Here is a 16,194-nt window from a genome sequence, read left to right on the forward strand (position 1 = left end):
TAAAAACAGAGACTATCCATTGCTAGAAGGTTTGGCAAAAATAGTCCTTCGGGTGGGAAGTTAAAACTAATCTATAGAATGTAGGTTTTTAAGCAATTTGTTTTCAGTAACTCAATAAAAAAAATAACTGAATGGGACTGAAAATTATGAGAGTCATGAATGTTTGACCTCTTCTTCAAAGCACCTGGTTTAACGCATGGTATGTCATAATGTCATTGGAAATTACTGTTGCCCCAGCTCCACCACTGATCACCTGTTATATGTGGGGCAGAGCAATGGGGTTGCCAGTAGGGTTGCCAGGTCCTCTTCATCATGAGCAGAAGGTTTGTGGGGCGGAGCCTGAAGAGGGTGGGGTTTGGGGAGGGGAGGGACTTCAATGCCATAGAGTCCAATTGCCAACGCAATAATATTAACTTTATAAAAATCTTGCCAAAAAAAGTCCTGAAACTAGCTAGTAAGGAAGGTGATTTGCATGTAGGGTTGCCAACCTCCAGGTGGTGGCTGGAGATCTCCCACTATTACAGCTGATCTCCAGGTGACTGAGATCAGGTCGCCTGGAGATAATGGCCACTTTGGAAGGTAAACTCAATGGCATTTGAAGCCCCCCAACCTCGCCCTCCTCAGGCTCCACCCTGAAAAGGTATTCTCATCCCGGGGTTGGTAACCCTATTCCCATTCAACTTCTGGCAACATATCGCAAAACACTGGAATGACAAATGGCCTATGCACCCAGCCAGCAGAGTATCTGCACCCAGCCAGCCAAGTGTATTTGTCAAGCAAAGCTGATATGCGAGCTCAGTCTGGAGAGATAGCCCTTCATGTGTGCAGGTCCCAGAATGGCTCACAGAAGCAAATTTGGAAGCCAGTTAAGTGGTTGGAAAAGTGGCTTGGGGTGCGTAGGGAGCCCAGTCAAGAGCTATTTGACTGCATTTTGTACCAGCTGAAGCGCACAAAGCATTATAGTCACCCCACCTGGCAGGTACGGAAGTAAGAATTTGCATCTGCCAAAAGGTGCAATTCCTCTGCGCTGTTCCATCTGATTGTACCATTAAAAAAATTGGTCTGCCTTCATAGGCATCATGCAACATAAAATTGTTTTTTATTAGAGTCCTGCGAATTCAATGTTACCTGCTCTTTAATTATACTTGGCGAGCTTCCAGGAAACTCCTCTAAAATAGAACACTTGAAAAATCTAATTCGGGCCACCCACCATGACACCTCCATCTCCCCCCACCTTCCTCTTATTATGGATGGATATTTGTATTTAATTTTCTCTTTGTATGCTAGAGAATGAACCCTAGCGACAGAACCAATGACAGCTTCTCTACTTGTTCATATTCCAGCCGTCGGGGTGTTCGGTGCATTAAGACAAGAAAACTTGTGATATTTGGAACCCGTCCAAAGACATTTGCCCGCTTTCCAGGATGTCTCCTTTGCTTTCCTGGCTTGGAGTTCCCTTTCCAGGGATTTAAGCAAAAAAATACGGGTGACACTGGAAGAGCAAGACAGTTAATCTCTTTTCAAATCCCGGCATTAGCCTTTAGCGACCGCTGGACGAGAACGACGTCCCGGAAGGCCCCGCATGTCAGCCCTTAAATGCTCAGCAAGGAGCCCCAATCGTTGTTTTGCCCCGGAACCTGGACCAGGCAGCGGAGCACAGAAAACACAATGCCGGGATGTCAGCAGGATAGCTGGAACTTCATACGCCTCGCCAGGAAAGAGGAGATTCAGCAAACATAAATAAATGTGTAGAACTAATCAAATTAGGACGGCCATGCTGTGCGATACAGAGCAATTCATGTAAGCAGATAATTGCTGTTTAATATTCGTAATCAAAAGCATCTATTTGGGACTGGAGTGGCTGGATAGAGTGATAAATGTCAGCACTATTCTCTTTTGATTTTGCTGGGAGTTTAGGGGAGGGGGCAAAGCCAAATGGAAGTTCGGGACCTTGGTTCCAGCTAACGTGATTAGAAAGCTATGCAAAATGAATTGAAGGGTTTATTTCAAAATACGCTAAATACTGTAAATATGGTGAAAGCCAATTCTATGGAGATCTGTCTTTATTGCTCAGAGCTTGCCAGGATTTGTAGGTCTCAGTCCCAAAATTGGGAGTTTTAGAGCTCATTGGAGGAAACATTTCCACATCTCACACCACGTTTTGAGGCTTCTGCAGAATGTAGAATTTAATACGGAGGCTAGGGAAATGGTTGGAATTTTATTCTAGGAGCTTTCTTGGCTCATAAGTAACATAAATTAATGGAGGAACCATACTATTTCAAGCAGTAGATGTTTTTGTTACTTATCCTGTTTCCATGTCAGCTGAAATGTAGTTATCTTTAAACAAAATGGGTGGTGGTAGGACAGAGGCCACACTATGTGTAAAAGAAGAAATCAGTGAATCATAAACAACTTTATGGAGGGCCATGTGAACATCAAAAAACATCACAAAAATTATATTTCAATGGCTGGAGTGGACCTTAGGAACACACAAAACATATGTTTTAATGGCAGGTCCCTAGAAATACTAACGTGCAAACAAAACATCTTTTCAATGGCTGGAGTGGACCCTAGGAACACAAAGGTGCAAACAAAACATAACTCTCAATTGCAAAGTTTCTCCAAGTTATGCTATCGCAGAAAACTCCAGGGTGTTAATTGTACGAGGCAACTCTCAACGTTTAAAAAAAGGATCCAAATTTTTCAGAAGTGCATTACAAATTAGGACAAGATGATATACGTTTATTTGACCCCTCCTCCTAAGAGCTTCATGCATTGCTCATGGGAGCCAGCGTGGTGTAGTGGTTAAGAGCAGTGGTTTGGAGCAGTGAACTCTGATCTGGAGAACCGGGTTTGATTCACCACTCCTCCACATGAGGGGTGGAGGCTAATCAGGTGAACTGGATTTGTCCCCGCTCCTACACATGAAGTCAGCTGGGCGACTTTGGCCCAGTCACACTCTCTCAGCCCCATCTACCTCACAGGGTGTCTGTTGTGGGGAGGGGAAGGAAAGGTGATTGTAAGCCGGTTTGATTCCTCCTTAAGTGGTAGAGAAAGTGGGCATATAAAAACCATCTCTTCTTCCTCTTCTTCCTCCTCCTGCATTTATCTTCGTAACCACTCTGTGAAATAGGTTTCTGAAGCAGCAACTGGCCCAGTTACATGTCAGTAATTTAAGATTCGAGGCTTGGTGGAAATTTGAACCTGCTTTTCTCCAGACTGTGCGGCACTCTCTGTCCACTTCATCCCCCTTTCAACACTTTGTTACCCCATTAGTGATCAGCTGGTGTACTAATCAGTGCACAACAAGAGTATATGTACGAATTCCCTCTGTGAGTCAGTGTAAACATAAGGACCAAAGTAGCATCCAGCAGTTAATGCATTCAGTAGTGAAAGTAAGTCAAGAGAGAGAGGCTGGAAAAGGTAGATTATTCAACGCAGCCGAAACACTCTAAAGCTGAGCCATCAATCTAGGCAACATGTTCATCTGACAATGGTGCATTGCTACTAGAAGGAAGTGTGGCTAGGAAGAAGGACAGGGTGCAAAAAGAAAAGTTCCTGCGTTGTGCTGGGGGTTGGACTAGATGAACCTGGCGGTCCCTTCCAACTCTATGATTCTATATCCTAAGAAGAATCAGGGTTCCTTTAGGCAACTGCTTTTAATAAATTAATTAATAATTAGGGATGAGCATATACTCCATCATCATCATCTTCATCATCATTATTATTATTGAATTTCGTTATTCACTGCATTCCATTTTTTCTGAATTCTGCAATTAGTATCTGAATTTCTGGAACTGCAGAGTTTGCAATGCAGCGTTTGTTGCAGCTCTCCATTCCTTTGATTCATAGATAAAACCGCTGCCAACCCCCTCACCCCCGATCTTAAGGTATGACCACATTAAGATTATTTTAATACAATATTTTACTGATGTAGACATGTGTTCTTGTGCCTTGATAAAACAGCAAAGAAATAAAATCTTAGCACGGTCATACCAAGACTGCTTTCTCCCATGTTCTCCCAATGCACATGTGTGTATCAGTAAGAGAGAGGAAAACAAACAGAAGGGAGCTGCAGCAAACTGTAGATATCTTCATCTTTGCACATCTGGAGATTTTTTAAAGAGCAATGACATGAATTCCAGTATCAGAAACTCTAATTGACAACTCTGAGTGACTTTGATTGGCCAAAACTGGGCAGCAAGAATCTCACCATTGGCATTCATGATCGAATTCCAGAGGAGTAGCCATACTAGTCTTTTTTTTTAAAAAAATATTTATTTAATAATAGGGTACAGAAGGAAAAAATAGGGATGGATAGTGATAAAGGGTATCCGTCTTACAATTAGAAAAAGAAAAAAAGAAAGAAAAATGCCATATACATAAACGTCTTAGATACAAATCAAGTGGAGTATGTTGTTATTCTTTCTCACTGCTATCCAGGCTAAATTGCCAATACATTCATGAGAAAAAAATCAAACGCCCACTACATATTACGGCTGGCGAGGCGATATCCTACTCTACACTTATAGTTACATTTTTGTTATGCTTCATTAAGTTGTTAGATTTATTGCAATTAGCCTTCTGAATCAACGCACCTATAAAATAAAATTATTAGTCTTTTGTAACAAAATAAAACAGAACTGGCATCTTAAAGGCTAACAACATTGATTCCATTATGCACTTTTGTGAGTCAGAGCACACTTCTTCCTATGCTATAAAGGTATACATGTGGATGCTATAAACACATGGAATATGATTTCCTCTTCATCGCATCTGAAGAAGTGAGCTTTGACTCACAGAAGCTCATGTTTTAAGGTGCCATTGGACTTTTGTTTCATTTCACAGACTAATGTCTGAAAGAGAGGTCGTCATTGTCACCCAATGGAGCATTCAGAGTTATTTGCTTTTTAACCGACTCCGAGAGCATCCTCCTGCTGCCCAACGAAGAATTTACTCTAACAAAGAAGCCAAAGCAAATAAGAGGGCATTTAGAGCCAGGGCATATTTGTTCTGCATGCCTCTCATTACTGCTGAAGTTGTTATGAGTTTGGCATGTGGGAAGGGGTCTGGAAGGTCAGCACTCTTTATCAAATTGTTGCCTGGCTTCTTGGGAGAAAAGAAAGAAAGGAAAACGCTATAACGGGGGAATACTGCGCAACTGAATTTGGCTTGTACTTTTCCCCTGAAGAAGAAGAGTTGGTTTTTATATGCCAATTTTCTCTACCTTTTAAGGAGAATCAAAGCGGCTTACAATCACCTTCCCTTCCTCTCCCCACAACAGACACCTTGGAGGTAGATGAAGCTGAGAGAGCTCTAAGAGAACTGTGACTAGCCCAAGGTCACCCAGCTGGCTTTATGTGTAGGAGTGGGGAAACCAACCTGGTTCACCAGATTAGAGTCTGCCGCTCATGTGGAGGTAGGGTTGCCAGGTCCCTCTTCACCACCTGCGGGAGCTTTTGGGGGCGGAGCCTGAAGAGGGCAGGGTTTGTGAAGGGGAGGGACTTCAAAGCCATAGAGTTCAATTGCCAAAGCGGCCATTTTTCTCCAGGTGATCTGATCTCTATCGGCTGGAGACCAGTTGAATTAGCAGGAGATCTCCTGCTACTACCTGGCAGTTGGCAACCCTATGTAGAGGAGTAGGGAATCAAACCCGGTTCTCCAGATTAGAGTCTTAACCACTATACCACTCTGGCTCTGTCATATTGCAGACTCAGAAGAGGAATAAGAAAAGGAAGAAGAGTTGGTTTTTATACCCCAAAGTTCTATAAAGTCTCAATCCAGTTTACAATCACCTTCCCTCCCCCCCCAACAGACACCTTGTGAGGTAGGTGGGGCTGAGAGAGTTCTGAGGGACCCATGACTAGCCCAAGGTCACCCAGTAGGCTTCATGTGGAGGAGCAGGGAATCAAACCTGGTTTTCCAGATTAGAGTCCGCTGCTCTTAACTACTATACCACGCTGGCTCAGGACAGACACTTACCTGGAATAAGTCCTACTGAAATCCAGGTGATTTACATTTGAGTTAAAGCTGTTTAGAAATGCTCCATAAATTAAACTGGAGCCCTGTAAAATCAATTCCAGCACAAGCTTTCTGGAGTCACAGATTACTTTATCCGATGCATGAAAAGTATATCTATTAGGCTCATGCATTTATGCTTAAAGCTGCAATGGCCACTGAGGAATTTGTTTCTTAAAGCTACAGGTGCTGTTTCTATTATTTTTGGTGCATGTGACTGGCCCAAGATCACCCAGTAAGCTTTCATGGCAGAATGGGAACTCCAGCTTGGGTATCCTGGAGCCTAGTGTGACACTGTAACCACTACACCACACAGATTGTAGTTCTGCCCTTGGGGTCTATGAATTGTTAGCATCAGAAATTATTAAGAACAATTATTTTATATATTTTTATAAATATATAACATATAAATATATTTTATATGTTACCTACTAATGCCGAACACCTTATCTAAATATGTAATTGCTTCTTTAAAGAGCCCTGTGTTGCAAAGTGGTAAGCTGCAGTACCATAGTCAAAAGCTCGGCTCATGACCTGAGTTCGATCCCGACACAAGTCGGTTTCAGGTAGCCGGCTCAAGGTTGACTCAGCCTTCTATTCTTCCGAGGTCGGTAAAATGAGTACCCAGCTTGCTGGGGGTAAAGCGTAGACGACTGGGGAAGGCAATGGCAAACCACCCCGTAACAAAGTCTGCCTAGTAAACGTTGGGATGTGATGTCACCCCATGGGTTAGTAATGACCCGGAGCTTACACAGGGATTACCTTTACCTTGAGTTGTGTATTTAAATTGCCCTCTTAGTCCTTGAACTGTCCAGCCATGTCCAAAGCCTTAGGCATTAAAGGTAGCTATGTTTCAAGACAAGAAGAGTGACAGTGATCTTGAAAAATCCACCCTGAGCTAGGATAGGCAGAATTGGATGGGTCAGATGGACGAAATTAGGAACTGAGCACCTTTGATATAGGGGTGGAAACCAGCACACACACACCCATCAATGTTTCTGTTCAAGCCTTCATTCTTTAAATGGTGAGCTAATGTCTTCATTTGACCAAGAATCTCACTAGGTGCAGATTAGATTACCAACAGGTCTTGGGGTGGGGTGGGGGAGGATTCCCTGTCCCTTTAATAGGGGCTTCATTAATATGCAGAATGGGCAGATGAATCTTTTCAGGGTATGGAGGTAAATAGTAGAAGTAGAAAAAGAAGAGTTTTTTATCTGCCAACTTTCTCTACCATTTAAGGAAGAATCATACTGGCTTACAATCACCTTTCCCTCCCCACAACAGACACCCTGTGAGGTAAGTGGGACTGAGAGAGTGTGACTAGCCCAAGGTCACCCAGCAGGCTTCATGTGGAGGAGAGGGGAAGCCAACCCAGCTCACCAGATTAGCCTTCGCCGCTCATGTGGAGGAGTGAAGAATCAAACTCGGTTCTCCAGAGTCTACAGCTCCAAACCACAGCTCTTAACCACTATACCACACTGGCTCCCGGCTGGTAAACAGCACCTCATTATGGGAGCAAGCCTAAGCAGGTCTACTCAGAAGTAAGTCCCATGTTATTCAATGGGTCTTCTTCCCAGGAAAGTGTCTTTAGGATTGTAACCTATGTTTCTATTAAAGGTACAGGCCATTTTCCCCCCTCCAGACAGTTTGCAACCCTAGGCTTGTCCTGAAGGGGAGATCCAGATATGCCGCCCTAAACTCCTTGGAAAAAGGGTGGGATGAAAATGTAATAGATAAATGGGAACTGGCTTGCCCCAAAATAAAAAGCCTGTTTTTCAGACAAAATCCTTGGGGTACATTTGTATGGCCGCTGACTCTACCTTTACTTAAGCCCTACAGCGAAGGGTGCAGAAATTCAGCCTGCAGCTTCAGCCAAAATTAAATGAAATCACACGCACAGGAAGGGCAAAATACAATTTTAAAGCGACCTTCTGGCAGGGCCGTCGGTCCGTCGAGACAACCGCATTTGATGCTGCTGTTCAGTTTTTCACACGTGCACGCCAACGGTGGGAGAGTGGCTGAAAACAGCTTTACTGGCATGTGTGAATTCTGTCAAAGACTGTGCTCCAGTGAATTCAGCTAGGCGCGAATGCATCCCACCAAGAAGACTGGAAGGGAAATTGGGTTTCCCAGCTAGGGAGCGATTTAAGGTTTATTGTCAGGAAATAATGCAGGGAAGGAAAGCGTGAATGGTTTTTGCCCCGCCGTTTCCCACCCCCAAACCAATTGCATATAAACACCTTGTTGGCAAAAAAGGCAAACAGGCATCTTCTTAGGGGGGAAGTGTACGTGTTTTCACATCCAGGTGGTATTGGAGCTGCTGCCAAATGTTCCCAGGCTTTTGCCTTCAAGAAGAAGAAACTTGGGTCCCATTTACCAACAAAAGGAAAAAGAGTTGGTTATATGCAGACTTTCTCTACCACTTAAGGCAGAATCAAACCAGCTTACAATCACCTTCCCAGAGGAGGGCAACAAAGATGGTGAGGGGTCTGGAGACCAAGTCCTATGAGGAAAGGTTGAAGGAGCTGCGTATGTTTAGCCTGAAGAGGAGAAGACTGAGAGGGGATATGATAACCATCTTCAAGTACTTGAAGGGCTGTCATATAGAGGAGGGTGCCAAGTTGTTTTCTGTTGCCCCAGAAGGTCGGACCAGAACCAGTGGGTTAAAATTTAATCAGAAGAGTTTCCATCTAGACATTAGGAAGAATTTTCTAACAGTTAGAATGGTTCCTCAGTGGAACAGGCTTCCTCGGGAGGTGGTGAGCTCTCCTTCCCTGGAGGTTTTTAAAAAGAGGCTAGATGGCCATCTGTCAGCAATGCTGATTCTATGAATTTAGGCAGTTCATGAGAGGGAGGGCATCTTGGCCATCTTCTGGGCATGGAGTAAGGGGTCACTGGGTGTGTGTGGGGAAGGTAGTTGTGAAATTCCTGCATTGTGCAGGGGGCTGGACTAGATGACCCTGGTGGTCCCTTCCAACTGTATGATTCTATGATTCCCTTCCCCTCCCCACAACAGATACCCTGTGAGGTAGGTGAGGCTGAGAGAGTGTGACTAGCCCAAGGTCACCCAGCTGGCTTCATGTGTAGGAGCGGGGAAACCAACCCAGTTCTCCAGATCAGAGTCTGCCACTTCAAACCACCGCTCTTAACCACTACACCACGCTGGTGGCTGTCCGCCAAAAATAACCAGATCAAAATCGACCCAAGTCAACTTTCGATCTCTCCAGTCTCCCCCGCGCCACCCTGCCACTTCGATGCCATGCCTTTGGGGAGGGGAGGCCAATATCCCGGGACAAAAAGTCCCGGTCTGTTTCCATCTGTTTCACAAGAACATAAGAAGAGCCCTCTGCTGGACCAGACCAGCGGTCCATCTAGTCCAGCACCCTGTCAGTGGCCAACCGGTTGGTCCGGCAACACAGAGGCCGAAGCCTTCCCCTGATGTTGCCTCCTGACACTGTGGGACTCAGAAATTTGCTGCCTCTGGATGTGGAGGTTCCCTTTAGTCACCCCGGCTCTCCTCCATCAACCCACCTGATCCCCTTTTCAAGCTGTCTGTGCCTGCGGCCATGCTCCCGGCCGGGAGGCACCCACTGTTAAAAGCCCCCCACCCCGCGCGCCTTCCCGACACTCCAGAGGTTGGCACTGCCCACTTTGGGAAGCGCTGCTCTGTTCGGAGAGGCTGGGGCTCGAACCTGCGACCTCCTGCGCGCCCAGCGGACGCTGAGCCGCAGCCCTCCCCTCCAGCGCCCCGCCTTCCCCGCCCCTCCTCCCGTCGAAGAGCCGTCGAGAAGCCCGGGGCTCGGCCCCTCCCCTCCCCTGCCCCCTCCCCGCCCCCCTCTCCCCCACCCCCGTGGGGGGGGGAGGACCGGGGAGCGCAGCGAGGCTCCCAAAGCCGCGCGCTGGCAGCGGCGGAGGCGGGGAGGGGATCCCCGCGCCGCTCGCCCCCGCCTCGCCTCGCCTCCCCCGGGGGGCTGCCCCACCGCCGCCGGGGCCATGCCAAGGCGGGCTGCCCAGAGCCCTGGGAGCAGGTGGCGGGGACGGGCGCTGCCGCTGCGCGTGTCCGGCGGCAGGTAACCCCCCTCCCCAGATTCCCAGATGTGCCCAGGAGAGGGCCATGGACTGTCTCCTGCTTTTCCTGTGGGCTTTGCCCCTCGCGGTGGGCGAGGGCGCCTCCATGCCCGCGCTCACCCTCTTCTGGCTGGGCAGCGTCGCCAAGGTAGGTCGGAGCGCAGTTTCTCTTGCAAAGGTGGGGGACCCATCCCTCGGGGAATCCGATCCCCCCCCCATCCCTCTCTTTCCCCCCTCGCCCTTTCCCCTTCCTTCCTTTCTTTCTCCTTCTTTTTTTGCAGACCCTGCAGCTGTGCTGCCTCTCCTGGGTGTCGTTGGCCTCCGGTTGCACCGGTGACGGCGGCGGCGGCATCCGCGGACTCAATCATGGTTGGTTCTCTTTTTCGCTTTTGAAAAATGGCATGCAGATGAGCAACCTGCCCTGTGTGTTGGAGCTGATTTCTGAAGTGTGTGTGTGGGGGGAGAATGGGTCGCTTCGGTGGACTCCGTGGGGGAGAGAAGCGTTGTAAGGGTCTTAGCGGCAGAGGCTGTGCTTTGGACACAGAGGAGCCCAAGTTCAGACTCCAGCAACCCTGGTGGAAAAGATCAGGTGCGGCGAAAGACCTTTGCCTGAGATCATGGAAAAGAAGAAGAAGAGTTGGCTTTTACATGCCGACTTTCTCTGCCACTTAAGGGAGAATCAAACTGTCTTACAATCTCCTTCCCTTCCTCTCCCCACACACACACCTTGTGAGGTAGGTGAGGCTGAGAGAGCTCCAAGAGAGCTGTGACTAGCTCAGGGTCACCCAGCTGGCTTCGTGTGTAGGAGTGGGGAAACAAATCCAGTTCACCAGATTAGCCTCCGCCACTCATGTGGAGGTGTGGGGAATCAAACCCGGTTCTCCAGATCAGAGTCCGCCGTTCCAGACCACCGCTCTTAACCACTACACTATGCTGGCTCATGCTGAATGATGCTGACCTTGATAGACCAGGGGTCTGACTTAGTGGGAGGCTGCTTCATATCATTCAAGTGCTAGTGTTGGTCTCTGGAGACCGGGCTACTGGGCAAGTCACAACCTTGTTGTGCCTCATCTGTAAAATGGGCGGAAAGGGTCCAGTTAGCACTGCAAAGATCGCACACTGCTCATGTGAAACCGAAGCGAGCAAAATGCAGCTGATGCTACCCTCCCCAGTTGCACTTTGCAGAGAGATGATCGCAGGGAACAGAGTCTGGTCGATAAGAGCCAGCGTGGTGTAGTGGTTAGAGCATAGGGCAAGGGTCTGGGAGAACCAGGTTGGACTCCCCTCTCTGCCAGGGGAGCTTACTAGGTGATCTTGGGCCAGTCGCGGGCTCTCAGCCTAAGCAACCTCGCAGGGTCGTTGTGAGGATATGATGGAGGAGAGGAGGATGCTGTGTGTAGCTTGGGTCCCTGTTGGGGAGAGAGGCAAGGCATAGATAAATAAAAGGCTAGTCGCTAGGCTATTTACCTGCAACTTTTATATTCAGAGTATATGTCTGATTACTAGATAGCTATGTTGGTCTACAGTACAACAATTAGATTTGTATGTTGGAGACCAACAAGAGTTTTGGGGTAGAAGCTTTTGAGAGTCGTAGCTCCCCTTGTCAGATAACCTGAAGATCTCATTGGTCTCTAAGGTGCTGCCGGATTCAAATCTCGATGCTGCGCTAGATACCCGTGACTGAAAGTGGATGCTTGCTCAGCTTTGGAGCAACCCAGTTCCCTGGGCAGGTTGCCGTTGAGCGCAGGATGCTGAGCCAGCCAGACCTTTGGTCGGATCCAGCAAGACGGTCTTTACACTCTTGACAGCGGGATTACTCTAGGATTAGCACGGTTGCAAGCTTGCAGCCTGATCTCAGAAACTGGTTTACTTGGAAGCGAGTTTGGTTGGTTTCCATGTGCAGGTTGAAAGGGGCATCAGACTTTCCAAGTGTCACCGTTATCGGTGTGAAGGAGTCCATTGAAGCTAGTGGGGTCAGAACAGTGGTACTCTGCTTTAGACGTATTTCCTTGTAAATACATCACGGATCCAAGAGGAAATATCCAGGCAGAATCCACGCTTCTGTACCACTTGGGGGGAAAGCAGGAAATCCGAGTGGGTTATTAATCTCTACGATAAATAAATAAACTCAGCTGCTGTTTAAAAAATAATGTGGAAGCATCTCTCAGAATCTCTAGACTTCAAAGTATCCCCCCCCCCCAAAAAAAGCAGATGAAATGAAGCAAGCGCAAAGAACATGTGTGAGCAGGCAAGCGAGGATTGCTAGATTTCAAAGACAACAGGAGAAGGAATGAATGGATTGGAGGCAGATTGTACATTCCAAAACTAAGAATTAACGTTCAAAAGAATGGTTGGGGGGGGGGGATGGCTATGCTTCGGCAGTATAAAGTGCACTGAAGAGGATAAAAACGACGAGAGCTACGTTCTGCCTTTATGCAATGTGTTTCAGGATATGCATCTGTCTGTAGGATAGGAAGACACATGCATCATATACTCGCTTGGAGTGTGAACAAGTCCCGTATGTGCAGGGATCGGGACAGGCAGACCCTGGTGCATGGTGCGCCTTTGAGCTGGGGAATTCCCTCCCTCTCGCAGCTGCTTGCGTTTTTTGGCTACCGGCCTGTTGAGCGTCCGCAACTTCTGCCGCTGATTAACACCACTGGGGGAAAAGTGAAAGGCGCTTGATGTATTGTTTCCACCCTGCAGCAGTGTATCGCTTGCTGCTTTTTGCAGCTTAAAAAAAAAAGGCAGTGCTTGAAGGTGAGGAGGGGAGCTGTATTTCAAAGGTCATTTTCTTCTTCTTCTGGTCCCATCCCCTGAGCTAAAGAAAGGGGGCTGAGCTAGCCAGCTTTCTCGCCAGAGGCCACGGATGTGTCATTATTATATTTTTGCCCGGCCTTCCTCCGAAGAGCAGAGAGAAGCACACATGGCTTCTGCCCCACTCTGAAATTATCCTCAGCGTGAGGGGCCCATGCTCAACCAGGGAATCAGGGGGGCAGGTGGAAAGTGCAGTGGAGCCAGCGTGGAGTAGCAGTTAAGAGCGGTGGTTTGGAGCAGTGGACTCTGATCTGGAGAACCGGGTTTGATTCCCCACTCCTCCACATGAAGCCAGCTGGGTGACCTTAGGCTAGTCACAGCTCTCTTAGAGCTCTCTCAGCCTCTCCTACCTCACAGGGTGTCTGTTGTGGAGAGGGGAAGGGAAGGAGATTGTAAGGTGGTTTGATTCTTCCTTACGTGGTAAAGTCGACATATAAAAATCAACTCTTCTTCTTCAGTCACGTAGAAGCTGACTTACGGTGACCCCTCAAGGGGTTTTCCAGGCAAGAGATGAATAGAGGTGGTTTGCCATTGCCTGCCTCTGCTTAGCAATCCTCGACTTCTTTGGTGATTGTCCATCCAGGTACTAACCAACCAGGTACTGACTCTGCTTAGCTTCTGAGATCTGATGAGATCAGGCTAGCCTGCACTGTCCAGATCAGGACCTCAGTCGGCCTCCCTGCCTGTTAGGTTTTCCCCAGGTCTGTCCCTGGATACAGACAGCAGATGAGGACTTCTGTGCTCAGAACTCAGTTCCCAGGTATGCATGGGAAATCAAATTTCAATACCTTTATTGGCATAATAAATCCCCTCCCCCCATTCCTTCCCCCAACCTCAAATATTCCTGGGGAGCCACTCTGTGTCTCATTTGGGAAACTTCACATATAGTGACGGACTGCATCTTTATGGCAGGCAAGTTTCCCCTAGCAGGGTAAATAGTGGTTTCCTGGAAACATTTCAGATCCAGAAAACGGTACTGGAGGGGGGAGCTTAAGCCCCCTTCACATGCATGCTGTGGTACCAATCCAAGTTGGTTGCCTGTATTCCTGAGAAGCGCAGAGCTCTCAAACTCCCCAGAGGTCCTACACATGAAGCCAGCTGGGTGACCTTGGGCTAGTCACAGTTTTCTTTGAAATCTCTCAGCCCCACCTACCTCACAGTTTGTCTGTTTAGGGAGGAGGACAGAAGGTGATTGCAAGGTGGTTTGATTCTTCCTTAAGTGGTAGAGAAAGTCAGCATATAAAAACCAACTCTTCTTTTTCCTCCTCCTCTTCCTCCTTTTCCTCCTCCTCCCTGACATTATCCTCATAATAATCTTTGAATTAAGAGTAGGTTAAGGGAGAGTGTCTGACCCATCTAGTAAATGTGTTAGCCTAGCAGGGGGTTGAAGAGCATCAATTTCTGCATAACTCTGCATAGGCTTGCATGATTAGTGGATTGGTTTAAATCTATGCCTTGTAGTGGTATATACTGAAGGCTGCAGTTCTTGCATCAGAGGAAGTGGGCTGCAGCTGCAATAAATGATAGTAAGACCTTGATTCTGTGACCTGAGGCAGATCATGAGAGGGAGGGCATCTTGGCCATCTTCTGAGCATGGAGTAGGGGTCACTGGGTTTTTTTTGGGGGGGGGGAGGTAGTTGTGAATTTCCTGCATTGTGCAGGGGTTGGACTAGGTGACCCTGGTGGTCCCTTCCAACTCTACGATTTTATGATTCTATGTGTGTCATTAGATTCTTTGCTCTTGTACTCATAGCTTTGTGTGCATGGCCTTTTATGCACGACTGTTTCCTTCGCGGTCACCCCCCTCCAACTACTTCGCAGCTTTGTTTCGATTATGCATGCATTTTCAAACCATGAGCGGTCTCCTCGCTTTCCCCGCACATCCAGAAAATGCGGGCAAAACGCATGGAAACACCTGGGGAGAGCGAGACGGCCTCTGGCAGTTGAAAAATGCATGCACAATCAAACAAAGCCCCAAAGTAGACAGGGAAGAGAGTGACCGCGAGGGAAACAGCCATGTATAAAAGGCCGATGTCTCTCACCACTGGGAGATCTCCAGCTATTACCTGCACCTTTTATAAGCTATTGAGATACACAAACACATACAATGTACAAATACAAGTAACCACTCTATAACCAACACACAGTATGTACAAAATATACAATCAAAGGGCAAAAAAATCTTTCAAAGGTCTCAGCAGAGTACCAAGTAAGTAATATGAGTTCAAGTTCAATTTTCAAGATGAATAAGAAGCCACAATCTTCAATAGGATACGGCCGTTTCAAATTCACAATAGTGTAGAATCCTTCTTCAGTCCTTCCTGTATTTTAAAATTGCAGTACACAGTCATATATTCTAGATTACAGCTATTCAAGATACAAAAATAAATAAAATATACTTACAGAGAATTGCTTCTAAAGAGTGTATAGTCATACACAATCATTTCCATATCCCACACAGGGTAAGTATAAGAAAGGTTACTATAAGATGTCCAAAAGGTACATCACATCATGCAGCATTTGAGAATTAGAAACTAGCTAACAGCTATGTAGTAAACCCAGGTGTGCGTCATTACAATCAGATCTGAGACGGAAGCCCGACCTTGCCGATGGCGCGCATGTATCTTAAAGGGACAGGAGTATTTTAAAGGAAGCATGTCAGATCGTTGTCCAAATTTAAACCGTGTGGAGCCAGAGTGTTCAGAAGATGTATAAAGAAAGCCTCCTTTTGTCTCAGTATCTTTTCATTATTGCATCTATCAAAACGTTTCCTATTTAGACACCAGATCACAAAATAGCGAAGCTCATTCTCGCTATGGCACTGCTGGAGGAAATGTTCCACTACTGGGGCAGAAATTAATTTAGCCCGTATCCTGGATTTATGTTCAAGTATACGACTCTTGATAGGTCTAATAGACAAGCCGATATAAATTTTTCCACATGGGCAAAGAAGGCAGCACACACAGAAATGGGTGTCACAATTGGTGTAGGATCGCAACTTAAAAGTAAAGTTCATGTCAGCTCTAGTAAATTCCTTGACCTCAAGGCATAAATTGCATGCCATACATTTGTCAACAAGCATTGGCACCTTCTGAAAGACATCCCTGGATGTCAGAATTCACCTAAAATAGGCTTTTATAAAACTGATTCTATCAGAGACAGACTATTCCATTCAGACATATATAAGGATACTGACAGCAAATCCACATATGGACACTTTAAGTGTTACAAATGTATGGCTTGCAATTTATGCCTTGAGGTCAGACTTTGCACCAAGAAGATAGTACTGTT

This window comes from Euleptes europaea, chromosome 17 (assembly GCF_029931775.1).
Source record: "Euleptes europaea isolate rEulEur1 chromosome 17, rEulEur1.hap1, whole genome shotgun sequence".
Taxonomy (NCBI): domain Eukaryota; kingdom Metazoa; phylum Chordata; class Lepidosauria; order Squamata; family Sphaerodactylidae; genus Euleptes; species Euleptes europaea.